At 39.4% G+C, this 24,348-nt stretch overlaps 1 long non-coding RNA gene across 1 annotated transcript; it reads left to right on the top strand.

Moving 5' to 3' along the window:
• The first annotated feature begins 6,674 nt into the window (after window positions 1–6,674).
• On the top strand, window positions 6,675–21,696 carry LOC148774077 (uncharacterized). Its single transcript, XR_016036140.1, has 2 exons — window positions 6,675–17,381; window positions 18,960–21,696. It is a non-coding gene; the product is annotated as an uncharacterized LOC148774077 (long non-coding RNA).
• Window positions 21,697–24,348: the final 2,652 nt, after the last annotated feature.

The raw sequence follows: 24,348 nt of genomic DNA, 5'->3' as shown, positions 1-24,348 counted from the left end.
TACTAACTTTGGACTTTTCTAGTTCCTTGAAGTGTAAGGTTAGATTGCTTTTTAAGCTCTTTCTTTTTCTTAATGTAGGTGTATATTGCTATGAACTTCCCTCTTCGAACTGCTTTTGCTGCATTCCATATGCTTTGGTATGTTGTATTTCTATTTTCATTTGTTTCAAGATATATTTTGGTTTTTCTTTCGACTTCTTTTTTGATCCATTGATTATTCAGGAATATATTATGTCATCTCCACATATTTGTGAATTTTCCAGGTTTCTTCTTGCAGAAGAAATTTATTAAGAAAATTATTTAAGAACTTGCTCTGTGGATATGATCTATCTTGGAACATGTTCCATGTGTGTTTGAGAGGAATGTGTATTCTGTTGATAGATGAAATGTTCTATATATGTCTGTTAAGTCCATTTGGTGTAATACATAGTTTTAAGTCTAATTTTTCCTTATTTTCTGTATATATGATCTATCCGTTGTTGAAAGTGAGATACTAAAGTCCCCAATTATTACTGTATATTTCTATTTTCCCTTGCTGCTGCTGCTGCTAAGTCGCTTCAGTCGTGTCCAACTCTATGCGACCCCATAGACGGAAGCCCACCAGGCTCCCCCGTCCCTGGGATTCTCCAGGCAAGAACACTGGAGTGGGTTGCCATTTCCTTCTCCAATGCATGAAAGTGAAAAGTGAAAGTGAAGGCGCTCAGTCGTGTCCAACTCTTCGCGACCCCATGGACTGCAGCCTACCAGGCTCCTCCGTCCTTGGGATTTTCCAGGCAAGAGTACTGGAATGGAATGCCATTGCCATCTCCATTTTCCCTTAATGTCTGTTAATATAAACATAAATATATAATATTTAATAAAGATATGTAAATTATACAAATATATAACAATATACATATATAATATATATTTGCTTTCCCTAATTCAGGTGCAAAATATTTTTTGGAGGGATATTCACCTTTTTTAATATTTTAATTGGAGGCTAATTACTTTACAATATTGTGGTGGTTTTTGCCATACATTCACGTGAATCAGCCATTGATGTACATGTGTTCCCCATCCTGAACCTCCTACCACCTCCCTCCCCATCCCATCCCTCAGGGTCATCCCAGTGCACTAGCCCTGAGCACCCTGCCTCATGCATCTAACCTGGACTGGTGATCTGTTTCACATATGATAATATACATGTTTCAGTGCTATTCTCCCAAATCATACCACCCTCGCCTTCTCCCACAGAGTCCAAAAGTCTGTTCTTTAGATCTGTGTCTCTTTTGCTGTCTTGCATATAGGGTCATCATTACCATCTTTCTAAATTCCATATATATGTGTTAGTATACTGTATTGGTGTTTTTGTTTCTGGCTTACTTCGCTCTGTATAATAGGCTCCAGTTTCACCCACCTCATTAGAACTGATTCAAATGAATTCTTTTTAATAGCTGAGTAAATATTTAAAATTACCCTTGTTGGATTGACCCTTTTATCTTTATACAATAGCCTCTACATCTCTTTATATATGTGTGTGTGTGTTTATATATAGAGAGAGCAGGCAAAGTAAATCAACTGTATGTATATATATATATATACATGTATATATACATGTATGTATATGTATATATATACATATATCTCCACTCTTCTTTAGATTCTTTTCCCAGATAGGCCATTATAGAGTGTTGTGTAGAGTTCCCTGTGAAAAACAGTAGGTCTTTATTTGTTATCTATTTTAGTTTTGTTTTTGAAATATAGATGACTTACAGTGTTGTGCCAGTTTCTGCTGTGCAGCAAAATTTCTCAGTAATACACATATATACATTCTTTTAAAATATTCTTTATCATTATGGTTTACCACGGAATATTGACCATAGCTCCCTGTACATTAAGACCTTTTGTTTATCCAGTGCAAATGTAATAGTTTGCATCTACCAGCTCCAAACTCCTGGCCCCTCCCTCTCCCTCCCCCCTACCTTGCCAATCATAATCTGTTCTCAGTTTCTATGAGACTGTTTCTGTTTTGCAGATAGGTTCATTCCACACATGGAAAGTGAAGTCTCTCAGTTGTGTCCGACTCTTTGCGACTCCCTGGACTGTAGCCTGCCAGGCTTCTCTGTCCGTGGGATTTTCCAGGCAAGAGTACTGGAGTGGGTTGCCATTGCCTTCCCCAGGGGATCTTCCGAACCCAGGGATAGAACCCAGGTTTCCCACATTGTAGGCAGACGCTTTACTGTCTGAGCCACCAGGGAAGTCATTTCACATATAAGTGATATCATATGTTATTTGTTTTTCTTTTTCAGACTTATGATAATAATCTAGTTGCATCTGTATTGACGCAAATGGCATTATTCATTAATTTTTATAGCTGAATAGCAGTCCATCATATGTATGTACGCATCTTCCTTATCTGTCCCTCTCTTGATGGACATTTTGGTTCTTTTCATGTTTTGGCTACTGTGAACAATGCTGCTACTATGAACAGTGCTTCTGTGAATATAAGGGTGTATATATCTTTTTGAATTACAGTTTTAAAATTCTTTTCTTTTTTAAAAATATATTTATTTTAATTGGAGGCTAATTACTTTACAATATTGTGCTGGTTCTTGACATACACTGACATGAATCAGCTATGGGTGTATGTACATGTGTCCCACCATCCTGAAGCCCCCTCCCACCACCCTCCCCACCCATCCCTCTGGGTTGTCCCAGAGTACCAGCTTTGAGCGTCCAGCTTCACGCATCTGATTTGCACTGATCATCTGTTTTACATATGGTAATATACATGTTTCAATGCTATTCTCTCATATCATCCCACCCTTGCCTTCTCCCACAGAGTCCAGAAGTCTGTTTTTTACCCTTGTGTCTCTTTTGCTGTCTTGCATATAGGGTCATCATTACCATCTTTCTAAATTCCATATATATGCGTTAGTAGGCTGGACTCCAAGTTTTCAGCACAACCCGGATCCAGCAAGAGTGAAATCACTTCTGATTATTGGGTTTTTTTAATTCATGTATTTAATTTTTGGCTGTGCTGGGTCTTCGTTGCCGCGTGGGCTTTTCTCTCGTTGCGGAAAGCGGGGAGCTGCTCCTCAGTGCTGTGCGCTGGCTTCGCACTGCAGTGGCTGCTATTATCACGGAGCCCAGGCTCTCGGTGCAGGCTTACTAGCTGCAGTGCACAGGCGTAGTTGCTCTGCCGCCCGTGGGATCTTCCCGGAGCAGGGATCGAACCCGTGTCCCCTGCATTGGCAGGCAGAATCTTATCCGCTGGGCCACCAGGGAAGCCCTGACTACTGTTCTGCTGGACTTCATTCTGTGTATTGTGTGGGTGCCCTCTCATTACTTAATGACAGTACTAGCGTTTGAATTGAGCCAGAGGTTAAATGTTTTCATTTTAAATAATGCTGGAAATAAAAGAAGACTCAACCTAGATACTCTTGCCTAGAAAATCCCATGGATGGAGGAGCCTGGTAGGCTGCAGTCCGTGGGGTCGCTAAGGGTCGGACTGAGCAACTTCACTTTCACTTTTCACTTTCACACATTGGAGAAGGAAATGGCAACCCACTCCAGTGTTCTTGCCTGGAGAATCCCAGGGATGGGGGAGCCTGGTGGGCTTCCGTCTATGGGGTCACACAGAGTCGGACACGACTGAAGTGACTTAGCAGCAGCAGCAGCATACTGTATTGGTGTTTTTCTTTCTGGCTTACTTCACTCTGTATAATAGGCTCCTGTTTCATCCACCTCATTAGAACTGATTCAAATGTATTCTTTTCTATGGCTGAGTAATATTCCATCGTGTACATGCACCACAGCTTTCTTATCCATTCATCTGCTGATGGACATCTAGGTTGCTTGCATGTCCTAGCTATTGTCACTGCTGTGATGAACATTGGGGTATACATGTCTCTTTCAATTCTGGTTTCCTCAGAGTGTATGCCCAGCAGTGGGATTGCTAGGTCGTATGGCAGTTCTATTTCCAGTTTTTAATGAATATCCACACTGTTCTCCGTAGTGGCTGTACTAGTTTGCATTCCCACCAACAGTGTAAGAGGGTTCCCTTTTCTCCACACCCTCTCCAGCATTTATTGCTTGTAGACGTTTGGATAGCAGCCATTCTGACCTGCATGAAATGGTACCTCATTGTGGTTTTGATTTGCATTTCTCTGATTATGAGTGATGTTGAGCATCTTTTCATGTGTTTGTTAGCCATCTGTATGTTTTCTTTGGGGAAATATCTGTTTAGTTCTTTGGCCCATTTTTTGATTGGGTCTTTTATTTTTCTGGTATTGTACTTCATGAGCTGCTTGTATATTTTGGGATTAATCCTTTGTCAGTTGCTTCGTTTGCTATTATTTTCTCCCATTTTGAAGGCTGTGTTTTCTGACTGGTGTGAGGTGATACCTCATTGTAGTTTCAATTTGCATTTCTCTAATAATCACTGATGTTGAGAATCTTTTCATGTGTCTGCTGGCCATCTGTATGTCTTCTTCAGAGAAATATCTAAAGTTCTTCTCCCCATTTTTTGACTGGATTGTTTGGGGAGTTTCTTTGTTATTGTTGACTTATATGAAAAGACCCTGATGCTGGGAAAGATTGAAGGTGAGAAAGAAGGGGACGACAGAGGATGAGATGGCTGGATGGCATCACCGACTCAATAGACATGAGTTTGAGTAGACTCCAGGAATTGGTGATGGACAGGGAGGCCTGGCGTGCTGTAGTCCATGGGGTCGCAAAGAGTCAGACACAACTGAGCAGCTGAACTGAACAGAACTGATAAGCTCTTTTGGAGATCAAGCCCTTGTCTGTCATATCCTTTGCAGATATTTTCTCCCATTCTGTGGGTTATCTTTTCAGTTTTTTCTGGTTTCCTTTGCTGTTCAAAAGCTTATAAGTTTGATAAGGTTCCATTTGTTTATTTTTGTTTTTCTTTCTATTGAATTGGGAGAGTGACCTAAGAAAGCATGATTTATGTCAGAGAATGTTTTGCCTATGCTGTCTTCTAGGAGTTTTATAGTGTCTTATATTGTGTTTAAATCTTTAAGCCATTTTGAGTTTATTATTGTGCATGGTGTGAAGGTGTATTCTAACTTCATTGATTTACATGCAGCTGTCCAGCTTTCCCAGTGCTCTTGCTGAAGAGACTGTCATTTCCCCCTTTATATTCTTGCATCCTTTGTTAAAGATTAATTAACCATAGGCGTGTGAGTTTATTTCGGGGCTCTCTATTCTGTTTCATTGATCCATATACCTGTTTCTGTACCAAATACCACACTGTTTTGATACTCTAGCTTTGTAGTATTGTCTGATGTCTGGGAGAGTTATGCCTTGTGCTTTGTTTTTTTCCCTCAGGATTGCTTTAGCAATTCTGGGTCTTTTATTTTTCCATATACATTTTTAGGTTATTTTTTCCAATTCTGTGAAAAATGTCATGTGTAATCTGATAGGACTCATATTAAATCTGTAAATTGCTTTGAGTAGTATTGCCATTTTGACAGTATTAATTCTTCCAGTCAAAGAGCATGGGGTATCTTTTGGTTTCTTTGAATCATCTTTTTTTTAAATCATCTTTTAAAAATGTTTTATAGTTCTTAGTGTATAAGTTGTTCACCTCCTTGGTCAGTTTTATTCCTAGGTTGAGCGGGGTTTGGTACAATTTTAAAAGGTATTGGTTTTTTTACATTCCCATTCTGAGTTGCTCAGTCATGTCTGACTCTTTGCAACCTCATGGATGGCAGCATGTCAGGTTCCCTGTCCATCAACAGCTCCCAGAGTTTGCTCAAATTCAGGTCCATTGAGGTGGTGATGCCATCCAACCATTTCATCCTCTGTCATCCCCTTCTCCTCCTGCCTTCAATCTTTCCTAGCATCAGGGTCTTTTAAAATGAATCAGTTCTTCACATCAGGTGGCCACAGTAGTGGAGTTTCAGCTTCAGCATAAGGCCTTCCAATGAATATTCAGGACTAATTTCCTTTAGGATGGACTGGTGTATTGTATTGATGGATGTATTAGAGTATGTTGATGCATCCCCTTGTGAACCTGGGATGAATCCCACTTGGTCAGGGTGTATGATCTTTTTTTTTTTTTTTCCAAGTGGATCATATTTTAAAGTCTTTATTGAATTTGTTACAATATTGCTACTGTTTTTTTTTTTTTCTTTTGCTCTGAGGCATGTGGAGTCCTACCTTCCCAACCATGGATCAAGCCTACACACCCTGAATTGGAAGGTTAAGTATTAACCCATGGACCACCAGGGTAATCCCCTGTATGATCTTTCTTATATCTTGTTGGCTTCAGTTTGCTAATATTTTGTTGAATTTTTACATCTATATTCATGAAGGATTTTGGCCTGTAGTTTGCTTTTTTGGTGGTGCCTTTGCCGCTCAGTTGTGTCTGACTATCTGTGACCCTATGAATCACAGCACTCCAGGCCTCCCTGTCCATCACAAACTCCCGGAGTTCACTCAAACTCATGTCCACAGAGTCGGTGATGCCATCCAGCCATCTCATTCTCTGTCATGCCCTTCTCCTCCCACCCCCAACCTTTCCCAGCATCAGAGTCTTTTCCAGTGAGTCAACTCGTCGCATGAGGTGGCCAAAGTATTGGAGTTTCAGCTTTAGCATCAGTCCTTCCAATGAACAGCCAGGATTGATCTTTAGAATGGACTGGTTGGATCTCCTTGCAGTCCAAGGGACTCTCAAGAGTCTTCTCCAACACCACAGTTCAAAAGCATTTTTGGGTTTAGCGTCCTGAAAAATACTAATTGTTTAATTGTTCTATTGTATCATTTAGGACCTCTGTCGCATTATTGATTCTCTCTGGAAGATCTGTCCATTGGTGTGAGTGGGATATTAAAGTCTCCTGCAAGGAGATCCAACCAGTCCATTCTAAAGGAGATCAATCCTGGATGTTCATTGGAGGGACTGATGCTAAAGCTGAAACTGCAATACTTTGGCCACCTCATGCGACGAGTTGACTCACTGGAAAAGACTCTGATGCTGGGAAAGGTTGGGGGCGGGAGGAGAAGGGGACGACAGAGAATGAGATGGCTGGATGGCATCACCGACTCTGTGGACATGAGTTTGAGTGTACTCCAGGAGTTGGTGATGGACAGGGAGGCCTGGCATGCTGTGATTCATGGGGTCGTGGAGAGTCGGACACGACTGAGCGACTGAACTGAACTGAACTGAACTACTATTGTATTGTTATTAGTTTCTCCCTTTATGTCAGTGTTTGTTTTATTATTTGGGTTCTTCTATGTATGGATGTGAGTGTTGAACCTTGAAGAAAGCTGAGCGCTGAAGAATTGACGCTTTTGAACTGTGGTGTTGGAGAAGATTCTTGAGAGTCCCTTGGACTGCAAGGAGATCCAACCAGTCCATCCTAAAGGAGATCAGTCCTGGGTGTTCATTGGAAGGACTGATGTTGAAGCTGAAACTCCAATACTTTGGCCACCTCATGCAAAGAGTTGACTCATTGGAAAAGACCCTGACGCTGGGAGGGATTGGGGGCAGGAAGAGAAGGGGACGACAGAGAATGAGATGGCTGGATGGCATCACCGACTCGCTGGACATGAGTTTGAGTGAACTCCGGGAGCTGGTGATGGACAGGGAGGCGTGGCGTGCTGCGGTTCATGGGTCGCAAAGAGTTGGACACTACTGAGTGACTGAACTGAACTGATGTTAAGTACATATATGTTAATGAGTGTAAAATCTTCTTTTTGCATTTATCCTTTTGTCTTTATATCTTCTTATATTGATCTTTTTCTTGTTATATATGTCCTTCTTTATCTTTCCTTATAGCCTTTGCTTTAAAGTCTATTTTGTCTGATATAAGTGCTGCAACTCTTGCCTTCCTGTCATTTCCATTTGCATGAAATATCTTTTCCATCCCCTCACTGTCAGTGTATGTGTCTTTTGTCCTGACGTGGATGTCTTATAAGCAGCATATTATAGGCTCTTGTGTTTGTTTGTTTTTTAACCAGTATGTCACTCTTTGTCTTTTGATTGGAAAGAGAGTGAAAGTGAAAGTTGCTCAGTAGTGTCTGACTCTTTGTGACCCCATGAAATTAGTCATATAGTCCGTGGAATTCTCCAGGCCAGAATACTGGAGTGAGTAGCCTTTCCCTTTTCTAGTAGATCTTCCCAACCCTAGGATCAAACCCAGGTATCCCACATTGCAGGTGGATTCTTTACCAGCTGAGCCAAATATCTGGTCAGTTGACATTGAAGTTAATTGTTGATACATATGTATTTTCTTACAATTGAATAGATTTTTATTTTTTTAATTAATTATTTTAATTGGAACCTGATTACAGTATTGTGTTGTTTTTTGCCATACATTGACATGAATCATTGTCATTGATCATTGTGTATTAATTGCCATTTCAAACCTTGTTTTCTGGTTGATTCTTTGTTTCTTCTATGTTCCTTTTTTTTTTTGGCTTCTTTTTGTGGTTTAATCAATTTCCTTCTTTTTAATGCTTGTGTTCTCTTTTAGGTTTTTGTGAATCTGTTCTACGTTTTTGATTTATGGTTGCCATTTTTAAATTATGTTAACCCCTTCCTATATCTGCTTGCTTTAGATTAATAATCCTATAGACTTAAACACATTCTAAAAAAAGAAAAATAATCTTCATTTTCTTATTTTCCTTTCCGGAATTATATGATTTTGATGTCCCTTTTTACATGTTGGTGTTTATCCTTTTGCTGTTCCTTGTGTTTATCATTGTTTTCACAAATAGGTTATTTGTCTCTTATGTCTCCTGTATTGACAGGCAGGTTCTTTACCACTAGTGCCACCTGGGAAGCCCAGTTTAAGTGATTTACTTGTGATTTCTTCCCTCCTGTTTTCTTCTTGCTTCTTTTCTATGTAGAGACAACCTTTCAATATTTCTTTAGGATAGGTTTAGTATTAATGTATTCTTTTAGCTTCTGCTTATTTTAGAAATTCTTTAATTCTCCTCCTATTCAAATGATAATCTTCTATCATTTTGATGATAAATGGGAAGGTGGGAAGGTTACAGATTTTTCTCTTTCAAGACTTTAAATATATTTTGCCACTCCCTTCTGGCCTACAGTGTTTCTATAGAGAAATCAGCTGATAGCCTTATGAGGATTTCTTTGTAAGGAACTTTCTTTTCTCTTGCTGCCTTTAGAATTCTCTGTTTATCTTTAATCTTTGTCATTTTTATTATAATATGTTTTGATATAGGTCTGTTTGCGTTTATTTTGTTTGGAACCCTCTGCGCTTTCTGTTCTGGGTATCTGTTCTGGATATATTCTTTAGATTTGGGGAATTTTCAGTCATAATTTCTTCAAATACATATTTAATCCCCTTTCTCTTTCTTCTTTTTCTGGAATCCCTATTATGTATAGATTGTCCTGTTTCATATTATCTGATAGATCTCTTATATTGCTTGCTTGCTTTTTTTTTTTTTTTTTGCTTTCTATATGCTGTTTTGATTGGGTAATTTCCATTAGTCTATCATCCAGGTCACTTATTCTTTCTTCTGCATTATTCATTCTGCTATTCATTCCTTATAGCTCAGATTTCATCTTGACAAATGGATTTTCTAAATTTTCTTGTTTCCTCATTATAGTTTCTAGTTCCTTTTTACAGTAATCTTCATTTCTGTCACTATCCTTTCTTAATCCCTTCAGTACTTCTATTACCTCCTTTTTGAACTGAGTGTCTGTGAGACTGAAGAGGTTTATTGCACTGTTCCTTCAGAGAAATTTTCTTAGTTTTAACTGAGAGTGGTTCCTCTGCTTCTTCATTTTTGCTTATATTTCTCTTAGTCTGTGAGTTTAGGAAAAACAGAATCAATTGTAGTCTTGGAGGATTATTTATAAATTGGAGCATCCCTGCATAGCTTTTATGGATTTGATATTTTTTGGTATGAGGGCTGTTTTAGGTTTGGATGCTTGCTATCCTTTCCTTACCATGTTCTGGCCATTACCACCTTGATAAGGGGATATACAGATGCTCAGGTGCAAAGCTCACACAGGCTCCCAGGAAGGTACGGACAGGGGGTCCCTCCTCAGCAGAATTAGTGGCAGGTCACCTCCTCCCAGGGAAGCTGGCCCTAGATTGCAGAGCCCTCAGTGGTGTTAGCTGTGTCAGCTCCCAGGAAGGTGGAGGCAGTGACCTGAGCAGGTGACCTGCGCCTGCTCACAGGCAGCAGCAACAGCAGTTCTTGCCGCCTCTGGAGTCCAAGATAACAGCTGTCACTTGTGTTGGCCCCTGGGGCTCATGCAGGTGCTGCCTGCTGCCTGTGAGCTTGGAGAAAGAAGCTCCTATTGTGGGCCCACCCTTGTCCTGTCATGCTTCCCAACAATGATTCCTTGCCTCTCTGGCAGGCCCAGACTTCTTTCTGGACTCCCTCAGGTGTGGCGCACTACATCCTTTCCCCGTCAGGCTCTCCTCACACAACCCCAGTCCTCTCTCCAGGGTGCGACCCCTGAAGCCTGATCCTCAGTACCCAGCCCTCACCTACCCCAGTGGGGGAATGGACAGCTATCTTACCTGGGGAGTGCCAGTTGGCACTGACCCTATTTGAGGGTCTCTCTCTGCTTTGCCCCCAATACGCCTGTTGCTTCCCTGTCCTCCAAGGCTCTGAAGCTCTCTCTGTCCCTGCTAGTGAGGGGACTTCCCAGTGTGCAGAACCCTTTCCTCTTTGACAGCTCCCTCCCAGTGGCACAGGGCCCATCCAGATTCCTTTCTGGTTCTTTTTTCTTTTGTCATGCCCAGTTACATGGAGGTTTTCTTGCCCTTTTGGAAGTCTGAGGTCTGCCAGCGTTCAGTAGAAGTTCTATGAGAGTTGTTCCACATGTGGATGTATTTTTGATGTATTCGTGGGAAGAAGGTGAGCTCCACATCTTGTTCCTCCACCATCTTGATCTGATCTCCCTATTTATCTATTTTATATATAGTAGTTTGTACATACTAGTCCCAATCTCCCAATTTTTCTCTCTTCCCTCTTCCCCACTCCACCAGTAATCATGTTTGTTTTCTACATCAGTATCTCTGTTTTTGTTTCATAGAGAAGTTCATTTGTACCTTTTCTTCAAATTCCACATACACTAGATATCATATATTTGCCTTTGTCTGACTTACTTCACTCAGTATGGCAATCTCTGGATCCATCTATGCTGCTGCAAATAGCATTATTTTGTTCCTTTTAATGACTGAGTAATCCTGGAATGTGAAGTCAGGTGGGCCTTAGGAAGCATCACTACAAACAAAACTAGTGGAGGTGATGGAATTCCAGTTGAGCTGTTTCAAATCCTAAAAGATGATGCTCTGAAAATGCAGCACTCAGTATGTCAAAAATTTGGAAAACTCAGCACTGGCCACAGGACTGGAAAAGGTCAGTTTTCATTCCAATCCCAAAGAAAGGCAATGCCAAAGAATGCTCAAACTGCTGCACAATTGCACTCATCTCACACGCGAGTAAAGACATGCTCAAAATTCTCCAAGCCAGGCTTCAGCAACACGTGAACCGTGAAATTTCAGATGTTCAAGCTGGTTTTAGAAAAGGCAGAGGAACCAGAGATCAAATTGCCAACATCCACTGGATCATCAAAAAAGCAAGAGAGTTCCAGAAAAACATCTATTTCTGCTTTATTGACAATGCCAAAGACTTTGACTGTGTGGATCACAATAAACTGTGGAAAAATTCTGAAAGAGATGGGAATACCAGACCACCTGACCTGCCTCTTGAGAAACCTGTATGCAGGTCAGGAAACAGCAGTTAGAACTGGACATGGAACAACAGACTGGTTCCAAGTAGGAAAATGAGTATGTCAAGGCTGTATATTGTCACCCTGCTTATTTAACTTATATGCAGAGTACATCATGAGGAACGCTGGGCTGGAAGAAGCACAAATTTGAATCAAGATTGCCGGGAGAAATGTCAATAACCTCAGATACACAGATGACACCACCCTTATGGCAGAAAGTAAAGAAGAGCTAAAGAGCCTCTTGATCCCAGTGAAAAAGGAGAGTGAAAAAGTTGGCTTAAATCTCAACATTCAGAAAACTAAGATCATGGCATCCGGTCCCATCACTTCATAGCAAATAGATGGGTAACAGTGGAAACAGTGACTGACTATTTTTCTGGCTCCAAAATATCTGTGGATGGTGATTGCAGCCATGAAATTAAAAGACACTTGCTCCTTGAAAGGAGAGTTATGACCAACCTAGACAGCATATTAAAAAGCAGAGACATTACTTTGCCAACAAAGGTCCGTCTAGTCAAGGCTATGGTTTTTCCAGTGGTCATGTATGGATGTGAAAGTTGGACTATAAAGAAAGCTGAGTGCCGAAGAATTGATGCTTTTGAACTGTGGTGTTGGAGAAGACTCTTGAGAGTCCCTTGTACTGCAAGGAGATCCAACCAGTCCATCCTAAAGGAGATCAGTCCCGGGTGTTCATTGGTAGGACTGATGTTGAAGCTGAAATTCCAGTACTTTGGCCACCTGATGCAAAGAGCTGATTCATTTGAAAAGACTCTGATGCTGCCCTTGCAGGAGGAGAAGGGGACAACAGAGAATGAGATGGCATCACCGACTCAATGGACATGGACATGGGTTTTGTTGGACTCAGGAGCTGGTGATGGACAGGGAGACCTGGCATGCTGCGGTTCATGGGGTCTCAAAGAGTCGGACACGAATAAGCGACTGAACCGAACTGAATATCCCATTGTGTTTATGTACCACATCTTTATCCATTCCTCTGTTGTTGGATATTAGGTTGCTTCCATGTCCTGGCTATTGTTAATAGTGCTGCAATGAAGATTGGGGTGTATATATGTTTTTGAATTATTGTTTTCCTTGGAAATATGCCCAGGAGTGTGATTGCTGCTGAATCATAGGTTAGCTTTATTTTTAGTATCTAAAGTAACCTCCATACTGTTCTCCATAGTGATGGTACCAATTTACATTCCTACCAACAGTATAGGAGGGATCCCTTTTCTGTACACCCTTTCCAGCATTTACTGTTTATAGATTTTTTGATGATGGCCATTCTATCCAATGTGATGTGATACCTCACTGTAGTTTTCATTTGCTTTTCTCTAATAATCAATAACGTTGGGCCTCTTTTCATATGCATTTTGGTGATCTGTATGTCTTCTTTGGAGAAACACCTATTTAGATCTTCTACCTATTTTTGATTTTTTTTTTTTTTTTTGAGCTGCATGAGCTTTTTGTATGTTTTGGAGATTAATCCCTTGTTCAGCACTTTGGTTGCAAACATTTTCTCCCATTCTGAGGGTTGTCTTTTATTTTGTTGGTTTTCTTTGCTGTGCAAAAGGTTTTACGTTTAATCAAGTCTCATTTATTTGTTTTTGTTTCTGTTTTCACTACTCTAGGAGGTTGATCAAAAAAGATCTTACTGTAATTAATGTGAGAGTGTTCTGCCTATATTTTCCTCTGGAGTTTTATAGTATCCAGTCTTACTTTTAATTCTTTAATCTATTTTGAATTTATTTTTGTGCATGGTATTAGGGAGTATTCTAATTTCATTCATTTTTTACTTATGACTCTCCAGTTTTCCTAGCACCACTTATTGAAGAGACTATCTTTCCTCCATTGTATATTCTTGCCTCCTTTGTCATAAATTAGGTGACAAAAGCTGTGTGGGTTTATCTCTGGCCTTTCTGTCCTGTTGGGTGGTGTATGTTTTCTATTGAAGTGTAGTTTATTACAATATTGTGTTAGTTTTAGATGTACAGAAAGTTCAGTTATATATACATATTTTTCAGATTCTTTTCCATGATAGGTTATTATGCATATTGAATGTAGTTCTAGTTCCCTGTGCTATACAGTGAGTCCTTGTTGCTTATCTCTTTTATGTAGAGTAGTTTATATCTGTTAATCCCATGCTCCCAATCTATCCCTTCAGTAACCATCAGTTTGTTATGTCTGTGAGTCTGTTTCTGCTTTGTGTAAAGATTCATTTGTGTTACTTTTTAGAGTCAACATATAAATGACATTACATAATATTTGTCTTTGTATGATATTCTCTAGGTCATCCAATTTTCTACAAATGACAATACTTCATTATTTGTTATGGTTGAGTAATATTACATATGGGCTTCCCAGGTGGCACAGTGGTAGAGAATCCCCCAGTTCAGGAGATACAAAAGACGTGAGTTTGATCCCAGGGTCGGGAAGATCCCCTGGAGGAGGAAATGGCAACCCACTCCAGTATTCTTGCCTGGAAAATTCCATGGACAGAGGAGCCTGACAGGCTATATTGCATGGGGTTGCAAAGAGTCGGACATGACTGAGCACCACTACCCACCCAATATTCACATTTTATTAAGCTAATCATCTCTTGATGGGCAAGTGGGTTGTTCCCATGTTTTTACTGTTGTTAATAGTGCTACTATGAACTGTGTATCTTTTCAGATTAAGTTCTCATTGTTTTTGGTTATATACTCAGGAGTGGCATTGCTGGATTTTATGGTAGCTCTATTTTTAGTTTTTTAGGTAACTTCCATACTGTTTTCCAAAATGGCCGCACCAGTTTACATTCCCAGCAACAATGTACACCATTTATTGTTTGTAGATTTTTAAATATAGTCATTCTGATAGTATGAAATGATATTTCACTGTGGTTTTGATTTGCTTTTCTCTAATAATTAGTGATGTGCCTGTTGGGCATCTATATGTCTTCTTTGAAAAAATGTCCATTTGGATCTGCTGCCCATTTCTTGATTTGTTGTTTTTGTGTTTTGGATATTAACCCCTTGTCAGTCATATAATTTGTGAATATTTTCTCCTTTTCTGTAGCTTGTCTTTTCACTTATGGTTTCCTTTGCTGTGCAAAAAGCTTTTAAGTTTGATGTAGTCCCATGTAGTTTATTTTGGGAAGACTCATCTAAGAAAATATTGCCACAATTTATGTCAGAGAAAATTTTGCCTATGTTCTTTTCTAGAAATTTGATGGTGTTATGTCTTATATGTAGGTCCTTAAACCATTTTGAGTGTATATGATGCAAGGGAGTGTTCTAATTTCATTGATTTACATGTAACTCTCCAGCTTTCCCAACACCATCTGTTGGTATCTTTTTTTTTTTTTGTATATTCTTGCCTCCTTTGTTATAGATTAATTGACCAAAGGTGTTTGACTTTATTTCTTTCCATTTATGTGTCTTTTGTTCTAGTAACAGTATTTTGATTACTAGAGCTTTGTAGTATAGTCTGAAGTCCAGAAGGGTTATGCCTCCAGTTTTATTCTTTTTCCTCAGGATTGCTTTGGCAATTCTGAGTGTTTTGTTGTTCCATATAAATTTTTGTTGTTCCATATAAAATGATTTATTCTATTTCTGTGAAAAATGTCATGGGTATTTTGGGTAGTGTTACTATTTTGCCAATATTAATTCTTCCCATCCAAGATCATGAGATACCTTTACACATCTTTGAATGGTCTTGATTTCTTTTATCAATATTTTTACGTCTTTGGTGTATAGTTCTTTCACCCCTGTCAAATTTATTCCTAAGTATTTTTTTGGACACAATTTTTAATGGGCATTTTATGCTTTCTCTTTCTGATATTTCATTGTTAGTATAAAGAAATGCAATAGATTTTTATACATTAATTTTGCACCCTTCTACCTTGCTAAATTTATTTTTCTGATAGTTTGAGTGGAGACTTTAGGGTTCTCTATATAGAGTATCATGGAAATCTGCAAATAGTGACAGTTTTACCTCTTCCCTTCCAATTTGTATACATTTTATTCTTTTTTCTTGGCTGATTGATGTGGTCAGGACTTCCAATACTGTGTTTAATAGAAGTGGTAAGAATGGGCATACTTCTCTTATTTCAGATTTAAACGGAAAGGCTTTCTTCAGTTTTTCACACTTGAGTATATTGTTGACTGCGGCTTTGTCATAATTAGCTTTTGTTTTGTTGAGATGGACCCTCTATAACCACTTTATCTGTTTCTCTGGTGGCTCTGATGGTAAAGAATCTGCCAGCAATGCAGGAGACCCAGGTTTGATCCATGGGCCCCTGGAGAAGAGCATAGCAACCCACTCCAGCATTCTTGACTAGAGAATTCCATGGACAGAGATGCCTGCAAGCTACAGTCCATCAGGTCACAGAGTCAGACACAACTGAGCAGTTAACACTGACTTACTTAGTTATACCCTTTGATGAGAATATTTATCATGAATGGACATTTAATTTTGTCAAGTGCTTTTCTTCACCTCTGGAGATAATTATGTGGGTTTTGCCTTTTCTTTTGTTACTGTGTATCATGTTGATTGCTGTATGTTTAACCATCTTTATAACTGTGGGATGAATCCAACTTGAACATGGTGTATGATTCATTTTCTGTATTTTAGGATTTGGTTTGCTCATATTTTGCTTGAAGATTTGCATCTATATTAGCCTGTACATTTCTTTTCTTTCTCCTTTTTTTTAAAAAAAATTTTTTTTGGTAATGTCTTTGTCTGGTTTTGGTATCAGGGTGAAAATGGCTTTATAGAATGAATTTGAGGGTGTTCCCTCCTCTTCAGTCTTTTGAAATAGTTTGGGCAGGATAGGTATAAGCTTTTCTTTTCTTTTGTAGAATTGCCCAGTAAAACCATTTCATCCTGGACTTTTGCTTGCAGGGAGTGTTCATTTGTTTAATTAGAGATTTCATTTCAATGCTAGTCATCAGACTGTTCAAATTATGTTTCTTCTTGACTCAATTTTGACAACTGTATGTTTCTAGAAACTAGTCTGTTTTTTCCTAGGTTCTGCAATTTGTTGATAAATTTTCATAGTATTCTCTTATGTTTTTTTGCATATTTCTGTGGTATCAGTTGCTACTTATCCTTGTTCATTTCTTATTTTGTTTATTTGGTGCCCTTTTTCTTATTTTCCCTGAGCCTGGCTAGAGATTTGTCAACTTTGTTTATCTTTTCAAAAAACCAGGTCTTGGTTTTATTGATCTTTTCTTGTGTTTTTATCTCTATTTTATTTATTTCCTAGATGATCTTTATTATTTCCTCTCATTTGACTTTGGGTATTTTTCTTCTTTTTCTAATTCTTTTAGATGGTAAGTTGTGTTATTTATTTGAGATTTTTCTTGTTTCTTAAGGGAGGCCTGTATTAACTACCCTCTTCAAACTGCTTTTGCTGCATGCCATAGATTTAGTAAGGTTGTATTTTCTTTGTGTTTTGTCTTGAGGTATTTTCTTTTTTAGAGTTTTTTTTTTTTCTTTTTTAGAAAATTAGTTAATTTGAAGATGGCAGAGGAATAGGAGACCACTTTCTCCCCCACAAAGTCATCAAAAGATCATTTGAATGTTGAGTAAATTCCACAAAACAACTTCTGAATGCTGGCAGAGGACACCAGGCACCCGTAAAGGCAGCCCATTCTCTTTGAAAGGAGGTAGGACAAAATATAAAAAAAGAAAACAGAGACAAAAGATTTAGGGATGGAGACCCATTCTGGGGAGGGAGTCGTGAAGGAGAAGTTTCCACACAGTAGGAAACCCTCTCACAGGCAGGTCTGTGGGGGGTTTTGGAATCTCAAGAGGGCAACAAAACTGGGAGAAAACAACAACAACAAAACCCACAGAACATATGCCTCACCACAGCTGCCAGTGGAGAAGTTGCCCAGACACTTGCATCTGCCACCAGCAAGTTGGGGCTGAGCAGGGAGGCACAGGCTGCATCATCTGTCCTTAGGGTAAGAACCCGGCCTGATGCCCTGAAGACAATCTGAGGGAGCTAACGTGAGCCAGCAATCCAAACCGTGGGATCACCAGAGAGGCAAAAAAAGAAAGACCTTTCCCAGGAAAGGCTCTAATGCAGCACAGTGGCCCCTGGTTCACTCGCAGAACAGAGGATTGAGCGAATACCAAAAGAGATCGAGCTGGCTGCCGTATAGGCCCTCCCCCTCTGGAGGCAGAGAGGCAAGTGTGTGACAGCCAGAGCTGGAAGGCAAGGGGCTGCTGCAATCGCGGCCCCAGAGACAACGTCTTCCACCAATCTGTGAGCAGGCTCCCAGTTTCTAACCACGTCTTCCTGGGATTCTGGATGGTTGACATCTTCCAGGAGTGTCACAGCCTGAGATCAGTTCCCTGGAGGAGACACGGAATACCTGAGACAGTGCTCTCACGGAGTGCCTGGGAAACTTAGCGGCCAGGACTGGGGAGGTGATGAAAGTGTACAGCCCACCTGGGGCACTGCACTCACCAAGCACACAGTCACCTGAGCTGCTCAGACCTGGGATGGGCACAAAACGCACAGCCCATCCAGGCCTGTGCCCTTGCAGAGTACCTGAGACCCTGAGTGACTTAGATTTGGGAAGTACACGAAATACTGGGCCCACCTGGGACAGTGCCCTTTCAGAGCACCCTGGAGTCTAAGCAGTGTAGACCTGGGAAGCACACACTGCCTTGGGCGGTGACAAACCCAGTGTGGTCCATACACTACAAGCACTCTCCACACATGCTAGCGGTATTTGTTTGCAGTGTCCCTCCCTCCCCACAACACAGCTAAACAAGTGAGCCTAAATAAATGGCCATCTTCACCTCCTTGTGTCAGGGCAGAAATTAGACACTGAAGAGACTTGCAAACAAGTAAGCCAAAATAATGAAGAGGGAACTTCTCTGGAAGTGACAGGTGCAACAGATTAAAAGCCTGCAGTTAATACTGACAGTGCATTGGAGGGGGACTTATAGACCTTGAGAACAAGTACAAACTGGAACAAAGAACTATCTGACACTGAGCTAACCCCACACTGCCCACAACAGCTCCAGAGAAATTCCTAGATATATTTTTACTATTATCACTTTTTAATTTAAAAAAAAATTTATTACTTCTTTAATTTTCATTTTTATAACCTAATATTACCTTGCAAAAAAAAAAGACCCTATTTTTAAAGTAAATTTCTTACATACATATATATTTTAAGTTTTTTGATTGATTTTGTTTTGTAATTTTTATATTGTATTTATGACAGTCTATGTGAGAGTTGGACTGTGAAGAAAGCTGATCGCCGAAGAATTGATGCTTTTGAACTGTGGTGTTGGAAAAGACTCTTGAGAGTCGCTTGGACTGCAAGGAGATCCAACCAGTCCATTGTAAAGGAGATCAGTCCTGGGTGTTCACTGGAAGGACTGATGCTAAAGCTGAAACTCCAATACTTTGGCCACCTCATGCAATGAGTTGACTCACTGGAAAAGACCCTGATGCTGGGAAGGATTGGGGGCGGAAGGAGAAGGGGACGACAGAGAATGAGATGGCTGGATGGCATCACCGACTCGATGGACATGAGTTTGAGTGAACTCCGGGAGTTGTTGGTGGACAGGGAGGCCTGGCGTGCTGTGATTCATGGGGTCGCAAAGAGTTGGACACGACTGAGTGACTGAACTGAGCTGAACCTCTATTCTAGATTTTTAATCTTTGCTTTTTGGTATTTGTTGTCAATTTTGTACCTTTAAGAACCTGATCCTCAGTATCCATTTTCACTTAGGGATTTGATTACTGGCTTGATTTTTCTCTCCCCTTTTCTCTAGATCACCTCTTTCTCTCGCCTCCACCTTCTCTTCTCAGCTTAACTCTGTGACTAACTCTGGGTTTTCTGAACGGTGGAGAACACTTAGGGAACTGATTACTTGGCTAGATTGCTCTCCCCTTTTGGCTCCACCTCTTCTCCTTCTGGTCACCTCTATCTCCCTCCTGCCTCTTCTCTTCTCTGTGTAACTCCATGAATCTCTCTGGGCATTCCTCGCTATGGAGAATTGTTTCATCATTAACCTAGATGTTTTATCATCTGTGCTGTATAGATGGAGAAGTTTTGAGTCTACAGTAAGAGATGGACTGAAAGCCAAAGGCAGGAGGCTTAACTGCAAAACTTGAGAACATCAGAGAACTGACTCCAGGGAACATTAATAGACAAGAGCTCACCCAAAAGTTTCCAAAATCCACCAAAGAGCCAACAAGTTCCAGTGCAAGGTATAACACGTTAATTCTCCAGCAAAACAGGAACACAACCGTGAGCATTAAAAGGCTGCCCAAAGTCATACTAAAACCATAGACACCCCAAAACTCACAACTGGACAATTCATTGCACTCCAGAGAGAAGAGATCCAGCTCCACCCACCAGAACACATACAAGCTCCCCCAACCAGGAAACCTTGACAAGCCACTAGTCCAACCCCACCAACAGGGAGCAGAGTCCACAATAAAGAGGAACCACAAACTTCCAGCATACAGAAAGGATACTCCAAACACAGCAATCTAAGCAAAATGCAAAGGCAGAGAAATATTCAGCAGGTAAAGGAACATGATAAATACCCACCAAACTAAACAAAAGAGGAGGAGATAGGGAGTCTACCTGAAAAAATTCAGAATAATGATAGTAAAGATGATCCAAAATCCTGGAAACGAAATGGAGTTACAGATAAATAGACTATAGAGACTATTTATTTATAGCTAAATAGTCTAGAGACTAGACTAGAGACACTTGAGAAGATGCAAGAAATGTTGAACAGGGATCTGGAAGAAATAATGAAGTCAATCAATAATGAATAATGCAATAACTGAGATCAAAAGCACTCTGGAGGGAACCAACAGTAGAATAACTGAGGCAGAAGAGAGGATAGTGAGCTGGAAGACATTTCATTTATTATAAATAAATGAAGCAGAGAGGAAAAAAGAAGAAAAGAATTAAATGAGGACAATCTCAGAGACCGCTGGGACAATGTTAAAACGTCCCCAACATTTGAATCATAGGTGTCCAAGAAGAAGACAAAAAAAAGGGCATGAGAAAATACTTGAGATAATAGGTGAAAACTTCCCTAAAATGGGGAAGGAAATAGCCACCCAAGTCCAAGAAACCCAGAGAGTCCCAAACAAGATACACCAAAGGAGAAATACCCCAAGACACATACTAATCAAACTAATGAAGATCAAACACAAAGAGCAAATATTAAAAGCAGCAAGGGAAAAGCAACAAATAACACACAAGGGGATCCCCTTAAGGATAACAGCTGATGTTTCAATAGAAACTCTTCAGGCCAGAAGGGAATGGAAGGACATACTTAAAATAATGAAGGACAAAAACCTACAACTAAGATTACTCTACCCAGCAAGGATCTCATTCAGATATGAAGGAGAAATCAAAATCTTTACAGACAACCAAAAGCTGAGAGAATTCACCACCACCAAACCAACTCTTCAACAAATGCTAAAGAATCTTCTCTAGACAGGAAACACAGAAAAGGTTGATAAAATTGAACCCAAAACAACAAAGTAAATGGTAATAGGGTCATACTTATCAATAATTACCTTAATGTAAATGGGTTGAATGCCCCAACCAAAAGATAAAGACAGGTCCAATGGATACAAAGCAAGATCTCTATATATGCTGTCTATAAGAGACCCACCTCAAACCAAGGGACACATACAGATGGAAAGTGAAGGACTGGAAAAAGATATTTCATGCAAATGGAGACCAAAAGAAAGCAGGAGTAGCAATACTTACATCAAATAAAGTAGATTTTGAAATAAAGAAGGAGAAAAGAGACAAAGGAGGACACTACATAATGATGAAAGGATCACTCCAAGAAGAAGATATAACAATTATAAATATGCACCCAACATAGGAGCACCTCAATAATGTAAGGCAAATGCTAACAAGTATGAAAAGGGAAATTAACAGTAACACAATAATAGTGGGGGACTTTAATACCCAACTCACACCTATGGATAGATCAACCAGACAGAAAATTAGCAAGGAAACACAAGCTTTAAATGATACAATGGACCAGTTAAACCTAATTGATATCTATAATCTATAGGGCATTTCACCCCAAAACAATGAATTTCACCTTTTTTCAAGTGCACATGGAACTTTCTTCAGGATAAATCACATCCTGGGCCATAAATCTAGCCTTGGTAAATTAAAAAATCATTTCGAGCATCTTTTCTGATCACAATGTGGTAAGATTAGATGTCAACTACAGGAAAACTATTAAAAATACAAACAGATGGAGGCTAAACAACAGGTTTCTGAATAACCAACAGATCATGGAAGGGATCAAAAAGGAAATCACAATATGCATAGAAATGAATGAAAATGAAAACACAACAGCCAAAACCTATGGGATTCAGTAAAAGCAGTACTAAGGGGAAGGTTCATAGCAATGCAGGCTTACCTCAAGAAACAAGAGAGACAACAAATAAATAACCCAACTTTACACCTAAAGTAACTAGAAAAAGACAAAAAGAACCCCAATGTTAGTAGAAGGAAAGAAGTCATAAAAAGCATAGGAGAAATAAAAAGAAATGAAGAAGATGATAGCAAAAATCAATAAAAACTAAAAACTGGTTCTTTGAGAAGATAAATAAAATCGGCAAACTTTTAGCCAGACCCATCAAGAATAAAAGGCAGAAGAATCAAATCAATAAAATTAGAAATGAAAATGGAGAAATCACAACAGACAATACAGAAATACAAAGGATCATAAGAGACTACTACCAGCAACTATATGCCAATAAAATGGACAACTTGGAAGAAATGGACAAATTCTTAGAACAGTATAACCTTCCAAAACTGAACCAGGAAGAAATAGAAAATCTTAACAGACCCATTACAAGCATGGAATTGGAAACTGGAATAAAAAATCTTCCAACAAACAAAAGCCCACGACCAGATGGCTTCACAGGTGTGAATTCTATTGGTTTAGAGAAGAGCTAACATTGCTTACTCCTTGGAAGGAAAGTTATGACCAACCTAGATAGTATATTAAAAAGCAGAGACGTTACTTTGCCAACAAAGGTCTGTCTAGTCAAGGCTATGGTTTTTCCAGTGGTCATGTATGGATGTGAGAGTTGGACTGTGAAGAAAGCTGATCGCCAAAGAATTGATACTTTTGAACTGTGGTGCTGGAGAAGACTCTTGAGAGTCCCTTGAACTGAAAGGAGATCCAACCAGTCCATTCTAAAGGAGATCGATCCTGGGTGTACATTGGAAGGTCTGATGCTAAAGCTGGAACTCCAATACTTTGGCCACCTCATGCGAAGAGTTGACTCACTGAAAAAGACTCTGATGCAGGGAAGGATTGGGCGCAGGAGGAGAAGGGGACGACAGAGAATGAGATGGCTGGATGGCATCACCGACTCGATGGAAATGAGTTTGAGTGAACTCCGGGAGTTGGTGATGGACAGGGAGGCCTGGCGTGCTGTGATTCATGGGGTTGCAAAGAGTCAGTCACGACTGAGTGACTGAACTGAACTGAACCGAACACCTATCCTACTCAAACTCTCCCAGAAAATTGCAGAGGAAGGTAAACTCCCAAACCATTCTGTGAGGCCACCATAATCCTAATACCAAAACCAGACAATGATGCCACCAAAAAAAGAAAACCACAGGCCAATATCGCTGATGAACATAGATGCAAAAATCCTCAACAAAATTCTAGCAAACAGAATCCAACAACATATTAAAAAAATCATACATCATGACCAAGTGGGCTTTATTCCAGGGATTCAAGGATTCTTCAGTATTTGCAAATCAATCAATGTGATACACTGTGTTAACTATTTGAAAGACAAAAACCATGGGTATCTTAATTATTTCAAATATTTTTGATGAGATATTTAATCAAATAGTATCTCAATTACTCAAACATTTAAAGTAATTACTGATAGATATGTACTTATTGTAATTTTAAATCTCATTTCCCAGTTGATTTTGTTCGTTAGTTCTTTTTTTTTTTTTTTTTTTTTTGTCCTTTCTGGTTTGATGGTTTCTTTTTGTATTATGCTTGAATTCCTTGACTTTTTGTTTCTATAAATCTATTATGTTTTTGGTTTTTAGTTACCATGGTTTTCTAGTATGTTGACCAATAACCATATCTACTTACTTTAAACTGATAATCATATAAGTTCAAACACATTCTAAAAGATCAACTTTTTTTTTTACTTTCCTCCTGCACATTTTGTGATTTGGATGTCCTATTTTACATCTTCATGTTTATCCTTTTGCTGTTAATAGTTATAATCACTTTTACAAAATTTTTTGGTTGTTTTTTAATCTATGTGATGATTTATTTAAGTGACCTTCAATTCTTTTCTATATTTGCTTTTTATATTGTGATTTTCCCCTTCCCAGAGACTCTTGTTTCTTTTCTGTTTAGCGAAGATCCTTTAATATTTCTTTTAGGGTAGGTTTTATATTGCTAAATTCTTTTCATTTTTGCTTGTCTGAGGAATTGTTTATTTCTCCTTCTAGTCTTAATGATAATCTGCTTGGTAGAATATACTAGGTTTCAGGTTTTTCTCTTTCAAATTGTGAATATATGCCACTCCCTCTGCCCTGCAGAGTTTCTGCAGAGAAATCAGCT

Source organism: Moschus berezovskii, chromosome 24, assembly GCF_049115385.1.
Source record: "Moschus berezovskii isolate FMDL1 chromosome 24, NW_MosBer_1.0, whole genome shotgun sequence".
Taxonomy (NCBI): domain Eukaryota; kingdom Metazoa; phylum Chordata; class Mammalia; order Artiodactyla; family Moschidae; genus Moschus; species Moschus berezovskii.
The sequence above is the reverse complement of the archived record's forward strand: the minus strand, read 5'-3'. Positions and strand labels throughout refer to the sequence as shown.